The following is a 13,700-nucleotide window of genomic DNA, read 5'->3' as shown; positions in this document are numbered from 1 at the left end:
CATGGGAGACCAGAACTGCACACAGTGTTCCAGGTGAGGTCTCACCAGTGCCTTGTATAACGGTACTAAAACCTCCTTATCCCTACTGGAAATACCTCTCCTGATGCATCCCAAGACCGCATTAGCTTTTTCATGGCCATATCACATTGGCGGCTCATAGTCATCCTGTGATCAACCAATACTCTGAGGTCCTTCTCCTCCTCCGTTACTTCCAAGTGATGCATCCCCAGTTTATAACTAAAATTCTTGTTATTAATCCCTAAATGCATGACCTTGCACTTTTCACTATTAAATTTCATCCTATTACTATTACTCCAGTTTACAAGGTCATCCAGATCTTCCTGTATGATATCCCGGTCCTTCTCTATATTGGCAATACCTCCCAGCTTTGTGTCATCCGCAAACTTTATTAGCACATTCCCGCTTTTTGTGCCAAAGTCAGTAATAAAAAGATTAAATAAGATTGGTCCCAAAACCGATCCCTGAGGAACTCCTCTAGTAACCTCCTTCCAGCCTGACAGATCACCTTTCAGTGTGACCCCTTGTAGTCTCCCCTTTAACCAGTTCCTTATCCACCTTTCAACTTTCATATTGATCCCCATCTTTTCCAATTTAACTAATAATTCCCCATGTGGAACGTTATCAAATACCTTACTGAAATCGAGGTAAATTAGATCTACTGCATTTCCTTTGTCTAAAAAATCTGTTACCTTCTCAAAGAAGGAGATCAGGTTGGTTTAACATGATCTACCTTTTGTAAAACCATGTTGTATTTTGTCCCAATTACCATTGACCTCAATGTCCTTAACTACTTTCTCCTTCAAAATCTTTTCCAGGACCTTGCATACAACAGATGTCAAACTAGCAGGCCTGTAGTTACCCAGATCACGTTTTTTTCCTTTCTTAAAAATAGGAACTATGTTAGCAATTCTCCAGTCATATGGTACAACCCCTGAGTTTACAGATTCATTAAAATTTTTTGATAATGGGCTTGCAATTTCATGTGCCAGTTCCTTTAATATTCTTGGATGAAGATTATCTAGGCCCCCCGATTTAGTCCCATTAAGCTGTTCAGGTTTGGCTTCTATCTCGGATGTGGTAATATCTACCTCCATATCCTCCTTCCCATTTGTCATCCTACCATTATCCCTAAGCTTCTCATTAGCCTCACTAACAACACAAAGGAAAGCTACCTCTAAAATGCCTCTGATTGTGGATTCTACCAGGAAGTTACCAAAGACCAAGCTTGCCATGCAAAGGGAAAAGATTACTTTTCTTTGGGCTTAGCCATTTGCATCTCTGCTTGAATGAGTTAAACCCTGCTTGTCTACCCAGAAGTTCTGGGCACGGTGCCATCTCAGAGCTCTGTGCCAATAGCTGATAACAGGGCAGCCACCACATAACAAGAGAAAGGACAGCAGGTTTTGAAACAGTGATCTCTTAAAGAATCACAGAGCAAGAGCAGGTGATGCTTGGTGATGCAAAGTAATGCACATTGGAAAACGTAATCCCCACTATACATATAAAATGACGGGGTCTAAATTAGCTGTTACCATTCAAAAAAGAGATCTCAGAGTCATTGTGGATAGTTCTCTGAAAACATCCACTCAATGTTCAGCAGCAGTAAAAAAAGCGAACAGAATGTTGGGAATCATTAGGAAAGAGATAGAGAATAAGACAGAAAATATGATATTGCCTCTATATAAATCCATGGTACGCCCACATCTTGACTTCTGTGTGCAGATGTGGTCGCTCCATCTCAAAAAGGATATATTAGAATTGGAAAAAGTACAGAAAAGGGCAACAAAAATGATCAGGGGTATGGAACAGCTTCCATATGAAGAGAGATTAATAAGACTGCAACTTTTCAGGTGGAAAAGAGACGACTAAGGGGGGATATGCTCGAGGTCTATAAAATCATGACTGGTGTGGAGAAAGTAAATAAGGAAGTGTTATTTACTCCTTATCATAACACAAGAACTAGGGGTCACCAAATGAAATTAATGGGCAGCAGGTTTAAAAGAAACAAAAGGAAGTATTTCTTCACACAATGCACAAGTGACCTGTGGAACTCTTTGCCAGAAAATGTTGTGAAGGCCAAGACTGTAACAGGGTTCAAAAAAGAACAGGATAAGTTCATGGAGGATGGGTCCATCAATGGCTACTAGCCAGGATGGGCAGGGCTGGTGTCCCTAGTCTCTGTTCGCTAGAAGCTGGGAATGAGCAACAGGGGATGGATCACTTGAAGATTACCTATTCTGTTCATTCCCTCTGGGGCAACTGGCATTGGCCACAGTTGGAAGACAGGATACGGGCTAGATGGACCTTGGTCTTACCCAGTGTGGTCGATCTTATGTTCTCACCAGAGGAGAGGAGAAGAGACGAGAGGAGAGGGGCAAAGGACCCAGCCACTGACTGGGGAAGCCTGGTGCTCTCTGATTTCATTTGGCGGGTGCAGGGGCTCACCAATACTTTGGGAAAGAAGGCACCAACACGACATTGTATCAGAACTACTGCTTGCTTAGAAGAGTTATGAGCAGCTGTTATGGATGATGCTAACAGTTTAAAGGCATTTGGCCTCCACCAGAACTGGCTGCTGGAGCAGCACAGGGGGATGAGTACAAGGGCACAGGTGTTTATGTAGGCAGTTACCAGAGGTATTTTCAAAAGCTGTATGCTCTATTGGCAGAGCAGATTTCTGCCCCTTATATGACTTAAATATTACAATGTAAAATTTTCATATGTAAATAGTGATTTTGCAGCTAAACTGGCATCTTTTAGATTGTGCCAGCTGATGTGGGTTTCAGCTGCTGCTAAGTTGTCTGCATCTACTCCGAATAGTGAGTCTGTAGTGACAAGGTAACCTGACCAAATTCAGAAGCCAGGCCAGTTTTAATCAGAAGGAGGTCAGACTACTAAGCAGCACAGTCAATGAAAGATGTCCCGTCTTCCTCGGGATGATAGCTCTGGTGGTGAAGGGCCACCTAGTAGGAGAGACATGGATGGAGGTGCTGGGTGAGATTTCTGAGAGTCTCCCTTGGTCCTTAATTAGCCAGGAACATCCATGCAGGGGCAGCCCCTTAAGCCACAGCCAACCAGGAGATGTGAGGCCCTCCAGAGATATGCACCGTCTAGCTCTGGAGGGATGATGGTCCTTGTGGCAGATGAGGGAGAGGACATGGGGGTGAGGGATGAGTCGTCTGAGCCCTCATCCCAGCCTATGTGACCTCCATCACCACATACCTTATCCCGCAGGATCCTCCAGCCAGGGCACCTCCATCCAAAAGAGAACTGGGAGTGTTTCTTCATGTAGAACCAACACCTGGAGTATAGCAGCAATAGCCTGGCTGGGCCCAAGAGCAACTGGAACTCACCAGGAAAATGGTGAGTGGGCTCAGCATGAGTGCAGAGCATCAAAGTGGGGTGACCAGATCATTGCAAAGTCAGTCAGCTGCTCCCCAACTCTATCTGTGCACACTCAACCCAGCATAGTACTGAGCCGTAAGAAGTTCTGTGAGTCTGCCTCATGCTCTGGTGTGCGTTTCCACCGCCCCAATTTTAGGGGCCAACAGGAGCCAATTCAACACCCAATGTATGTGGGTGTAGTAGTAGGATTTTGTGTTTGTATTTTGTATAATTTAAAATTAAGAATAAAGAATAATAATGTAGCATGTATTAAATGTATTGGTGTATAATTTGACCATATCCTGCCAGCCACCCTTTCTGAAAGCAGAAAGGAATTGTCTAACGGGCCATTGGTAAAGATGCATCAGACAGAATCTGTCTGAGCTTCTTTCAAGGCAGTAACAGACCTTTTAGGGCCACCACTTTGTTGTAGGTTTAGCATTTTAAAATAAATAAAAGAACACAATGATTTCTTTCTCTTGCATTGCAATTTGATGTTCCTGTTCAAATGTTCTGTGTAAATCAATTTTGTTTTGTGTGTGAATGAGGAATGTGTGTGTTAGAAGATAAGTATGAAGGCCATCACCGAACCAGATGTTCTAGGGAGAAACCGAGGACAGATGTAAGGGCCCCAGAAGATTGCAACACACCCCTACAGAAATGTCAGAGGAAGGCAGATAGATGACTCTAAAGATAAGACAGGCACCTATCAATGGGGACAAGATAGCTGTCATCAAAACCAGCATGGGGTAACTCCCTGAGAGACTTAATGAAAGAACAAAATGAAGGATGAGAAGGACAATTTAAGAAAACAAGCATTTGTCAAACAACAATTGATTACAACATGACGGTGCAAAACTCATTGGTCCCAATGAAGGAAAATCACTATATAAACAGGGGGCCTGGCCATGAAACTTTGGGTTTGTCCTGCCAAGACTTCCCCGGAGCATCGTGTCGTGACCAACAGAACCTGGCTCCTCCCTACCTGTGATCAACCTAGCTGGCCATTAGATTGATCCGGACTTTGGACTGGTAACTATAACATCAACTGGCGGGACAGTGTATGTGTGTGTGATTGAATGCATACGCTAACTGTTGTATCTTCAATAAACGCAGCACATTGCCTTTTCCCCTGAAAAAGATCCCGTGTGCTTCTTATAAGCATAACATTTTTGGTGGAGAATTGCGCAAGGGGAAAGATATGCACTGTGATTGTTGAAAATACTGCTAAATACTGCTAAAAGGTATACCATACATACAAAGTGATAGATCATTCAGGTGTGCACACCCCCAGTCGTAGAAGTGCCAGGCAATAGGGGGAGGATTAGAGTCTTCATTCCGACCCGTCTGTCGGGAAAAACTATACCGAGATAGATAGATAGATAGATAGATAGATAGACTGTTTGTACAAACTGTCTAGGTATATACAACCCTGGTTGTAGAGTGCCAAGCCATAAGGGAGAGGGTTAGAGTCCTCGCTCCGACCTCTCTGTCGGGAAAATATTGCATAGGTGAATATACCCTCAGTCATAGCAGGATCGAGCCCAGAAGGTAGAAGGCTTAGCGTTCTCCCTCTTGCTCTGTCAGGCAGAATTTTTAGTGGTTATAGACTTTTTGTGTGTTGTGTAAGTCCCAGCACAAGCGTTGGTCTACAGGAAAATTTAAAAATGTTTAGGAAAATGGACCAGGAGGTTTGGGGGCTAGCTAAGGAGCCCACCCTCCTTGCTAAATGGTTAGTGGGACAAAGCCTGTGACCATGAAAAGGGACGGTTCAACAAGGAAAGCAGGATTGGGCCCAGACAAGCAGGCAGGCAACAAATAAAGAGATTGGAAAACAAGTTGAGAGGCCTGAGGGGCATAGTGGCAGGAGTAAGGAAAGGAGTAAGTACAGGCATAGGGATTTCAGATCCCTGGGACAATACTTGGAATGGTGATATCTGGGCTGATGCAGGTGTCATTTTGGGAAATAAGCAAGTCATTTAAGAAAAAAGAGTCATAAGTTAACTCTGCAGAGGCTGGAGGGAATTAAGCAGTTAAACACTGCAAAAATGTTAAAAAGGAAAAGTGTTATAGAAAGAGAATTCTTGGTTTCTTTGCAGTCATTCTGAAGGAAAAATGGGCCCTTTTCCAAAGGAATGTCTGTAAATAAGCCAGGCAAAAAGACAATCTAATTTTAAATCATTTGACTATGAACAATTTAGTCAAATTTGCTAAAAGAACATAACGGGTTTCTATTGGAACTTAACTGTCTCCAAATGTATACAAGTGTAATCTATGTACAGCTGTGTAAAAATTAAAGCAGTGTAAGAAATGTTAAAAAAAAAAAAAGAACATGTGTGTGTAAATATATTGTGTAAATATGTGTGGTTTTAAGGACCTAAATCAACACTTCTGGTCTGTAGGTTTCAGATGAATTGGTTTTGTTTTGTTTTTAAATAATACCACTAAAATCCATTTGAATCTTTTATTCAAAGTTGCAATACTGAAAAACCCTTTTTGCCAGACACAGGTAACTAGTGTTGTTTGGCTTTGGTATTTAGCATTTAACACTTAAGGTACCTTAATGCTTTATAACATTCAATATCTTTTTAAAGACCAAAGTCATGACTGCAGCAGGGCAGTCAAAACTAGGAGAATGGGAAGAGATTCTGGATTTGTTTTTTGGTAACAAAATAGCAAATAAGAGCTGTAGTAAAACAATATAAAGCTAAAAAAAGACAGTGCTCCTCTGGAGCAACAGCAGGGGTAAGATGCACAAAAAAAAGAAGCAACATTAGGAACTTTGAGCCTTAAGGTGGCTCTGAATAATCAGACTGTCACTATGCATCCGATGAAGTGAGCTGTAGCTCACGAAAGCTTATGCTCAAACAAATGTGTTAGTCTCTAAGGTTCCACAAGTACTCCCTTTCTTTTTGTAAATACAGACTAACACGGCTGCTACTCTGAAACTTTAATAAAGGTATATGAAAACTCCATGAGCACGGGAAAAAAACCCAGTTACACTTTATGCAAAAATTGATATGGCTAATATAATATTATAGAAGTTAAACTATGAAAGGAATGTGCATTTTTCCCAGGACATGTGCAGTGTATATTATAGAAGGGGTAAAAGAAATGCAAACAAAACATGCTACTTAATTAAACTCCTTTTACGGTTCCTAAAAGGAGCCACCATAGGTTGTGTTTTCTTTTTCAGATCGCTGTGTGTTTTGGAAGCAGGAGTTAAAAGTAAAAAGTAATTAAAACTCTGGAGGAAGTTAACTGTGTCCCTTTCAAGACAGAGTCTCTGAGCGCTGCTGACGGCTTTGAATCCAAAAGCAAGCCAGAAAGTGTCTGTGTTTATGCAAATTACCTAACTGATAGAGGAAGGAGAGAACTGCCTATAAATGGCAGCACAAAGGAGCTGCAAATAAAGGACATACCTGGTCAGCAAACAAACTACCTGAAACCAAAAGGATCAAATTATAACCCCCCAGAGGAAGGTGGAAAAAGAAGTCAAACCTAAGAATAAGAGAGGAACAGGTTAACCCTAAGTAGAAAAAAAATACTTTTTTGTGTGTATACACAGTGCTAAAATCTGAAGTCAAATACAAAAGGGATCTGCTTATATGCATAACACCCCTCCCTTTTAATTCACCAAAACCCAAAGTATATAATTATATTAAAAAGCCTATGCAAAGATTTCAAGAGGACATTAAATACACTGGCCTCAAAAACAAATTGTCTAAATAAAAGGCATGGTATAACAAGATATTTTTAATAAATTTGATGTTAATATTAAACATTGAGATAAATTTAATGTTAATAAGTACTCCTGTAATAATGTATAGCATGTATGATTTTTTGAAAAAACCTTTAAGGTCATATGGTAATGATGCTTCTCAGCTATTACCTGTGAATAAACTTAAAGCTTAGCACAACAGAAAAAACATTGCAAACCTGGTCTGCTGTATAAAAAGGGAAACTGAGGTACGCCATACACCACCTCATGAATTTAATGACTGAACAGTGGGATAATTTCCCCTAAACTGTTAAAGGCTAAAAACCATTAAACCTGGCTTGCCTATACAACAAAAACATAGGAAAGTATGGGGGTAATTCCTCTGTTTTGCCTGCAATCAGCAAGGATATTTGTAAAAGGAAGGGATATTTTAAGCAATAATCTGCCACCCCAAAAGGGGTAGAAAAATATTCTTTTTGTCTTTCAGAACTTGAAAAAAAGCTGGTACCAGCTAAAATGCAACCCAAAATACCATCATTCTACAGTTGTGACAAAAATTGTGTTTTGTGTTTTATGTTTTGCCTTGTGTTGTTTGCCTTGTTGCTAGCATTGTTGTGTATTGTGTTACAAAAAAAAACCTACTGCCTTAGGCAAAAAAAAGTTAATAAGCATTTTAACTGTATTTACAAAAACCAATGTTGCAGAAGGGCGAAGGTCAAGGAATGCCAGTCTGTTAATAGGGAAACATCCTCATGTAGCAGACACCATATTAGAAGGAATTGGTTTTGGAGCAGGAATTATAAATACTGTAGACCTAAAAATAAGTTAAGTTCCCTGTCACAACTGCAAGATAGCCCTCATTCACAAGCAGGCAATTACTACTGTGGAGTTGGTACAAATAGGACTGGGAAACCTAAAAGCAACATAAAATATGTAGCGGTGGCTAAACACCACCTCCTGGATGCTTTATAAACAACAAATAAAGTTAGAAAATAAAACTGCCTTGGCCATAGATGGTGCTAAGATGCAAATTCTTAGTTTAGCATCACTTGAACACAAAATGTTTTGGTAATATCAGAGAAAGTTAAGGTATTAAGGCATCTTTTAAAACAATGAAAAAGGTCCTTGTTCAATACCTACAAATATAAATAAATGCAATATGTTTCAGCATGGTTAAGCCTGATTTGTAATTAGGTAAAATTATTGTTAAAATTGCTCACCAACAGTCTGTAAAAACAGAAATATGGAAAGTGAGCCCACTCCCAAAACTGACCATGGGATCCTTTTGGCTACCCCAGGTTATGGGTCATTAGGCTGGGAAAGAGAAGAAATTATTGGACACCTGAGGGTATACGAAATGGAGCCCTCTCAAATGGGTATGCTTGTCCCTACCTGTCACCATAGAACCATGAAGCAAAAATACCTCATTGGGAACATGTGTGTTAAACAAACTAAAAAATGTAACGCGTGTTTTGTACAATGAACAATGTATATGTGTTACATCCTGGAAAACAGTATTTTGGAAAAATGCAAGTATCAGTCCATCCCCAGTGAATAAATGTAAACGTAATGCCAGTGTAAAAGCACAGAGCATTATCACCTCTACTCTGGTTAATTTCTCTGTTACACTTGGTCGGAACTGGCACAATCGAACTGATCACTTGTCGTTAAAAACAAAGGTGACTCAGTTTTTACAACAGACACAGAGGGATACAGGGAAGCGTGTCATTCAAATATTGCATGCAAATGGACACATGCTAGAAATTGCTAGGTCTAAAAAAAACCTAACAGCCTATCATTGGCACGACGTTTTTACAGGCTGGTCCCCGACTTCTAAGGGCATATTATCTATCATGTTCCACCCATTGCTAGTTGTGTTAACATTGTCCTGTGTTTGATTTCTAGGAATGTGTTGTATGTGCTGCTGAACAAAAAGAATGTTTGTTAAATTACAACCACAACCTCAAATGGCCTCTCAGTATATTGCTATGAAACAGTTGTATAAAATATGACCCACTCAAAAATCGTTCTTGAAGGGTCAAAAAAAATATATGTAGTAGTAAAATGTTATGTTTGTATTTTGTATAATTTAAAATGAAGAATAAAGAACAATAATGTAGCATGTATTAAATGTATTGGTGTATAATTTGACCATATCCTGCCAGCCACCCTTTCTAAAAGCAGAAAGGAATGGCCTAATGGGCCACTGGTAGAAATGCATGAGGCAGAATCTGTGTCTTAGCTGATTTCAAGGCAGTAACAGACCTTTTAGGGTAGCCACTTTGTTGTAGGGTTAGCAACTTAAAATAAGGAAAAGAATGAAATGATTGTTTTTCTTTTGCATTACAATTCAATGTTCCTGTTCAAATGTTCTGTGTAAATCAATTCTGTTTTGTGTGTGAATGAGGAATGAGTGTGTTAGAAAATAAGTATAAAGGCCATCAGCGAACCGAATGTTCTAGGAAAAAACCTAAGGACAAACGTAAGGGCTCCAGAAAATTGCAACATGCCCCTATTGAAATGTCAGAGAAGGGCAAATTAACAACTCTAAAAATAAAACAGGCACCTATCAATGGGGACATAATAGCTGTGATCAAAACCAGCCTGGAATAACTCCCTAAAAGACTTAATTAAAAAAAAAATTAAGCATAAAAAAAAAACAATTTAAAAAAACAAGCACTTGTCAAACAACAATTAATTACAGCATGACGGTGCAAAAATCATTGGTCCCAATGAAGGAACATCACTATATTAACAGGGTGCCTTGCCATGAAACTTTGGGTTCGTCCTGCCAAGACTTCCCCAGAGCATTGTGTCACAACCAAAAGAACCCGGCTCCTACCTACCCGCAATCAACCTAGCTGGCCACTAGATTGATCCAGACTCTGGACTGGTAACTATAACATTGACTGGCGGGACAGTGTGTGTGTGTAATTGAATGCATATGCTAATTGTTGTATCTTCAATAAATGCATCGTATTGCCTTTTCCCCTGAAAAAGATCCCAGGTGCTTCTTATGAGCATAACATGGGCTGCTCTGAGCTACACTCTGCACCTATGAGGCCACTCTGGCAGCTGTAAGTAGCCAGAGTGAAGAGGCACCCTGGCCACACTCTTTATGGTGGGAAAAGGGAAGTAGGTGGGAGGTATAGCACTGATGCACTGGCTCTGCTCCACCAGGGAGTCAGGAATTCCTGGCTAGCCAGGGAAGTGTCCCTCACCATTGCAATCAGAGCCATGCAAAGGGAATGGAGTGAGGCTGAGAGTCTGGCCCAAGAAATCCAGTTTTAGAGGAACTAGGTTTGAGATGGTGGGTGGATATCCAGGAGGAGATGTCAGAAATGCAGCTTGAGTTATGGAACTGGTGGGACAAGAGATATCAGGGCTGGACAGGAGTCCCTGACTCTGAAGCATGGTAGAATCCAGGGTGGCAGAGAGAGTATAGAGAAAGAAAAGGAAGGGGCTGAAAACAGAAACTTGAGGGACATCAACAGAAGACAAAGAGGGGAGGATGAGCAGCCATTAAGTGAGATGCTGAAGGAACAATCATCAAAATAGGAGTGAACCAGGAGAGAACAAAGAGTCAAGAGAGCCAAGAGAAGAAATAAAATGGAGGAGGGAGTGACTATTTAAGGAAGCAGATGAATTATAAAGGATTAATTTAAAGGCGTGCCCTTTTGATTTAACTAGAAGGTCATTTTTGACCCTGAAGGGGGTTGCTCCAGCAGCATGAAGGGTGCAGCAGCCACACTGAAAGGAACGGGAGTCTAGGAAGCAGGAGTAATCAGTATGCTCCCGAATTCTGGAGACAAAGGAAGTTAGGATGGTAGGTGATTGAGTTAAAGTGCAATATGAGCAAACATACATCAAGTCAAATCATAGAATATCAGGGTTGGAAGGGACCTCAGGAGGTCATCTAGTCCAACCCCCTGCTCAAAGCAGGACCAATCCCCAATTAAATCATCCTCTTTCTTCCCTTTTTTAAAGACGGGCACTACACTAGCCATTTTCCAGTCATCCAGGACCTCGCCCTATAGCCATGAGTTTTCAAAGATAATGGCCAATGGCTCTGCAAACACATCTGCCAACTCCTTTAGCACTCTCGGATGCAGCGCATCCGGCCCCGTGGACTTGTGCTCGTCCAGCTTTTCTAAATAGTCCTGAACCACTTCTTTCTCCTCAGAGGGCTGGTCACCTCCCCACCATGCTGTGCTGCCCGGTGCAGTAGTCTGGGAGCTGACCTTGTTCATGAAGACAGAGGTGAAAAAAGCATTAAGTACATTAGCTTTTTCCACATCCTCTATCACTAGGTTTCCCAACCCCCACTCCCCTCCTTCCCCCCGCATTCAGTAAGGGGCCCACACTTTCCCTGACCTTCTTGTTGCTGAATGACCTAGTCCACTTACGAAAGATGGCTGCCCACTTTAACCACCCCTTTCAACACATATTGTAGTTACATAGCCATGTACTGAAGGGAAGCAGGTGCAACTATGGGTCCCTCAAGACAGGAAGTATTTGATGCGAACTCTGTCAGCTCCATCCTAGGTACACCCTTAAAATGCCATTTCTTGCTAGAAGGCAAAAACACTCCCGTCTCTTGCAAAGACATACCATAACCAGTTTCGGGGAGGAAAAATGTGACTGCAAAACATTCTCACTTGGTCCCGAAAAAGGGCAGCCTACTTCCAAGCACAAAACTAACTACAAACCCTTTTATTTATTAATTTCTAGATACTATAGTCAACTATTTTGGATTAAAATTCATTTCTTACTTAATTTCACCATCCCCCCTCGATGTCAATTCACCAACTCAACACTTTCTCTGTAAAATAACAACCTAATTAAATTCTCCTTGCATATGCTCCCTCAGTTTAAACCTGCATCCCCCATTTCTGGCTTATCCAACAACCTGAACTAGATCATCCATCTTAATTTAATAAAATCTCTGCCAATGTAACTGCTTCAGTCACCTTTGCCTCATCTCTCGAGGCTACATAATCCCAGCTTTGTCATTCTCTCTCCATACATGACCTACTCCATCTCATTTATCACCTGTTGTGCTGTATGCTGAACTTGCTCCATGTTAACGACATCTCTTTTCAAATAACATGGTTCAGACAGGGCACTAAATGTGCACTAATAAGTGTTTATAGGGTGAAAGCACAATAACCGTGGATGACACAATATGCCCTTCTGATAAAAGCCAACAACTCATCAGCCTTCTTTCCTGTTGTTGCACGCTGGCCCAAGAATGTAAATGTTTATCAATAAACATAGTGGAGATCCTTTTCCTCAGAGGGTCTGATAATATGCTGCATCTCCCCAAACCCATAGCCTAGGGGAGAGGGGGAGCTTCCCCAGGGCTGCCAATAAGCTGCCCCCAGCCCAGTATCTCCAGAGTGCCCAGCATTACAGCTGCTGTGCCTCCTGCCGCAATACACCCCCTACACCAAGGTCTGCAGGGAGGGATGACTTGTGCTGATCCTATGTTGATCCTGAAGGGATTCACCGCCGGCTTCCTGTAGCTTATGTAAGGCCCCTATACACAACCAGAGTGGCCTACAGGGGCTGGAGAGGGTAGAAGAATCGGCCCTTAAATTTCATATTCCATCATTCAGCTCATTCATTCAGGCTGTGAAGAATATTCTTCTCTGAATCTGCACCTCTCCCCCTATATTAGTGCTATCTGCAAAATTAATGATCTTATAAATCAGTGTTTCTTTGGCTGAGGTTTATGGATTACCACAGCCCTTGCTGTGCTCGGAACAGGAAATACCACGATCATTTCCAATACGAGAGCACGGTAGATGTTGCTGTGCTTTGGTGTGAATCATTAATAACATATTAAAAGACTTCTGGTCCCAGGAACAGACCATGCTAGAGCCCGCTCTGCCACACTGGCAGCTGCCAGAACCTCACTGTCTATAGTTATCTGTATCAGAGGGGTGGCCATGTTAGTCTGGATCTTTAAAAGCGGCAAAGAGTCCTGTGGCACCTTATAGACTAACAGACGTATTGGAGCATAAGCTTTCGTGGGTGAATACCCACTTGGTCGGATGCATGCAATGAAAATTTCCAGAGGCAGGTATAAATATGCAAGCAAGAATCAGGCTAGGGATAACGAGGCTAGTTCAATCAGGGAGGATGAGGCCCTCTTCTAGCAGTTGAGGTGTGAACACCAAGTTATCTGGTTTCCCTTGCTGCAGGTCCAGTCCTTCAAATGCTTCAATCTCCTATTTCAATGGGGGTCGAAGCACTCAGCACATTGAAGGATCAGAAAATCTGTCACTTTCTCCATTGAATTAAGCCCACCAAAGTTTATGTTGCTCCAGAATTGGAAACTTGCCCATCTGACATCCAAGCAGTCTTGAGATGACACAATGACTCCGTTTGATAAGGTCTGAGCAGTCGCCTGTGTCATTACCCTGAAAACTAAGGATTTACGCTCCTCCATCTCCTAACCCCCCAGAACTACAGCTGAGGTACTGTGCACTTCCAATGGTGCAGGCCTTACAACTATTAGAAATCTAAGAATTTATGAGCTACCCCAGTCCCCCCTGACCAGACTATTTCC

The 13,700-nt window shown here is 41.6% G+C and overlaps 1 protein-coding gene across 1 annotated transcript in view; it reads right to left on the bottom strand.

Annotated features, from left to right (window-relative positions):
* Nucleotides 1-13,700, bottom strand: part of HYDIN (HYDIN axonemal central pair apparatus protein) — a 427,107-nt gene that overhangs the window by 256,003 nt on the left and 157,404 nt on the right. The gene's annotated exons all lie outside the window — the stretch shown is intronic.

This window comes from Lepidochelys kempii, chromosome 12 (genome assembly GCF_965140285.1).
Source record: "Lepidochelys kempii isolate rLepKem1 chromosome 12, rLepKem1.hap1, whole genome shotgun sequence".
NCBI lineage: Eukaryota > Metazoa > Chordata > Testudines > Cheloniidae > Lepidochelys > Lepidochelys kempii.
This window is presented reverse-complemented; position numbering and strand designations above follow the sequence as displayed.